We start from the raw sequence: 3,885 nt of genomic DNA, 5'->3' as shown, positions 1-3,885 counted from the left end.
ATATTAAGGTAACAGGGGAGGAGAGAGCAGCTTTCTTGAAGTTGACATCCATCTTTAGGTTGTGTGGTCATGTCCAACCCAAATTAAAGAGAGTTGATGTGCACTGTGCTGTCTGACATCATTTTGTAATAGCTGTTAACCCAAGTCCTGTATGCTGGATACAGAAGGCAAGACAACAAATAAGATTCAAGTCTTGTCCTCAAAGAAACTGCCATCTCACTGAAGTTACTTTTAATGAGATTGAGTTTATTCAAATTCTAGTTATTTCTCTTATTTAAAAAAATTATCAGGACCAGGGACATGGCTCAGCAGGCAAAAGTGCTAGCCAGATGCACAAGCCTGACACCCCAAGACTCTGATCAGGGAAATCCTTATAAAAAGCTTGATGTTAGTTATAGCATGCATCTGAAATCCCAGCCTTCCCGATGTGAGGTGAGTTGGGAGAATCAGCCAGAGGCATACAGGACAAGCTAACCCAGGGTACACAGCATAGCAGCAGAAATGAGAGAGATAGACTCTGTTTCACAACAAGGTAGAAGGTGAGAACCAACTCCCAAAAGATGTCTTCTTACCTATACACACACACACACACACACACACACACACGCACACGCACATGCACACGCACACGCACACGCACACGCACACGCACACGCACACGCACACGCACACATATATACATACACACATTCACACACATGCACACACATGCACACACATGCACACACATACACACACATACACACACACATACACACACACACATACACACACACACACACACACACGTGCACACATATATACATACACACATTCACACACATGCACACATACATACACACACACATACACACACATACACACTTACTGCTATATATCCAACTCCAAGTTCACACCGACATCTATAACAGTGTTTAAGTGAAAGCTAACAATAACAGGAATCCCCAGGAGAAAGAGGTAGGGCCTCCTGCAGTTGTAGTCGCTGTCATTGGTATAGCAAGCCTTGCCCTATTCTTCAGTAGCTTTATGACACAAGTGTTCAGGTCTCCTCTGGTTGGGGGGAGGGAGGACTGTGTTTGGGAGGACTCCTGAGATATAGAATGAAATACAAAAATGGGAGACAGGTTATAGCAGATTCCCCAGCCTCGGCTTTAAAGAAAAACACACAAATCCCTTCTCCTGCTCAGTCAAGCCTTTTCGTGGTGTGGCTATGTTTTCTCGCTCCCTGTCTAAAGCCTTGTGCATGTTTCTAAAGAGTAAGTTGGCAATATGCCCATCTCGGGGTAAATATGTTGTATTAAGTATAAACTATGTGGGATCCCAAAACACACCTAAATGTGCTCTTACAGATACTAGACCAGTTTGCAAAAATCACCAAATCAAAGCAGATAGCTACTTCTGGAAAGCCAGGGAGAGAACTATCAGACCTGGTTCTGTTCAACAGCCAGTATCTGAACAGGGCATCTTACTGTGTGTGTGTCGGCCTAATCCGAGGAAAAGTGGCGCTCTTCTGATTTTTTATTTTTGGTTCACTCAAAAGGAAAACATTCCTTTTAGCCTTAAATTTGTCTGCCCTGGTCTCTAGTCTGAAGACCACATCCTCTCTGAGAACTTGGACAGTTTCTGTGGAGCCATGTTTAAATTGAGTGAGTGAAAAGTGGACTGCCTTTCATAAAAGTAGCATTGTTTTGCAGTCAGGTAACTCCAAGCCAGTTCAGTTTTTACTTTCCATGGGAATAGTCATTGAGGAAAAATAGGACCTTTGTTGAATTTTGTTTTGTTTTGAGTCTAGTCAATTGGTTCTTTCTACCTTTCATTTGGGGGGCGCCAATCTTTCTGAAAACAACCACAAAATTCAGGCAGACGTACTGAAAGGGGAAAGAAAGAAGGGATCTGTACACAAATCCAATTTGTCATTATCTGGAATTGATTTGTGTTCCCTGCCCCCAGACCTAGTACCTAGTGGGATCCTGCCCAAGATTTCTTACTTTATACATTCCCAGTGTCTGAATGCAGAGGAGAGCTGAGAGGGCCACGGTGCAAAAGTCCTCTTTCCCAGGGGACACCGGGAACTGTGTTCCCTGGATTTCTTCTCAGGTGACTTCCTTCCTGCAGACATTCTGTGCCTACTCTTGTTTGGTTTCAGATAAGAGACTGGGATGGTGATTGCTCTCAGCTGGTCTGTTTGTCAGTGCAACCGTTTCAGCTTCCTTTGGGACACAGGGCAGGTTCTCCGTTTATCTGTATATTAGAGTGTGTTCTTCAGGTGTGGACTTAATTTTGTCCTCCACTTCCGGCAGCAATTCACCTTCCTTAACTAGGGTGTACACTGTTAGAGATTGCACTCACTCACTCACTCACACACACACACACACACACAGAGAGAGAGAGAGAGAGAGAGAGAGAGAGAGAGAGAGAGAGAGAGAGAGAAGTCTCAGGGCTCAGCTTCAAAGTTTCTTTTTTACCAGTCACAAGCTCAACCACAGCAAGAGTCCAGGTTCCCTTAAAAGGAAAGGCATTCTAGACTGACTACAGTGTGGGAGAGGAAAAGGAAAGGAATAAAGCAGAGAGAGACAGTGAGAATAGGGAGAGCTCTGTGACTTAGAGAGACAAACAAGGAACAGAGTGAATGACCACAGTGGTCCAGCATAGGGATTTGCCTTTTGTCTGCCATACACCTTTCAGAGCTCACTGTCACTTGAGAGCAATGGTTGCTGGTATATCTGCCTCCAAAAAAACCCTTCAAGTTTCCTTCATCCTGCAATGAAAGGGTTCCAGAAGGCAGCTTGGTACCACGTGACTAAAATACCTGGTGCTGTAAATAAGTCCTATTGCCATTAGTGAATGAAAAGCTGCAATTAAAAATAAAGCGGACAAATATTGATACATAATCCCCACAGGAATCTCAAGATATTTAAGGATGCATACAGAAAATCTGGATATGAATTGTCAGGAGAGTCGTTTCTATCTTCAGGAACTATCCTAGGAGACTCTTAATTAAAGCAAAATATAGAAATACGCAAAAGCAAAATATAAAATATTAAAAAATACAAGGAAATGCATAAATAGAGAGTATACATTATAAAACAAATTCTCTTACTTGCCCAACTGTGAGCTACAGGGAACATTATTTTCTCTTCCTAACTGGAGAGGAGATTGGTGTTTGAACAACAAAGAGCTTGCTTAAAATTATAGGAGTAGTGAGTAGTGGACTCTCTGGCAGCACCCACTCACTTCTCACCTAAAATAAAATGTTTTAACGTGATTATTCTTGCCATGGTGCTCATGTGGAGAGCAGCTTTGTAGACTCAGTTCTCTCCATCTACCTTGACACTGCTTCCCAGAACCAAACTCAGACTGTCTTCCTCACACCGCCAGCATGTTTACCCACTGGGCCATCTCACTGGCCCCATCTGCCTCTTACAGATGAACAGGGATCCAGCACTGCAAAGCACCTCCCTCTAGGTTAGTGACTGAACCAGTAGCAGAACTCTCTGATACACGCCATGCCAAAGTGAGTTCAAGGCGCACTGAAAACTCCAAAGTCAAAACCTAAATAAATAGATAAAATGAGATGGTGATGTCTTCATTTAAACACATCTAGGCCATCAGCCATGCAAACGCTGAAGTGCAAAGGAAATACACATTTCTATGAGTCCGGGTAACCTGAGATCTGCATCAGCATAAATAGACTGGGGTCTCAGTAGCTTCACAAATATTCTGGATTGTTATTGACAAAACATAAATTGAAGGCCAAGCAATAGTTTTCTTTGGTAACTAAGAAGCTCCTTCCATCTTGGAATGAGTCCATGTTGAGCCTAAATATGAAGACTACAAAGGAAGACGTGTGCTTTTCATTACCTGGACTTGGAAACGGCCCACCGG

The sequence above is a fragment of the Cricetulus griseus genome, chromosome 10, assembly GCF_003668045.3.
Source record: "Cricetulus griseus strain 17A/GY chromosome 10, alternate assembly CriGri-PICRH-1.0, whole genome shotgun sequence".
In the NCBI taxonomy this organism is placed as follows: domain Eukaryota; kingdom Metazoa; phylum Chordata; class Mammalia; order Rodentia; family Cricetidae; genus Cricetulus; species Cricetulus griseus.
The sequence above is the reverse complement of the archived record's forward strand: the minus strand, read 5'-3'. Positions refer to the sequence as shown.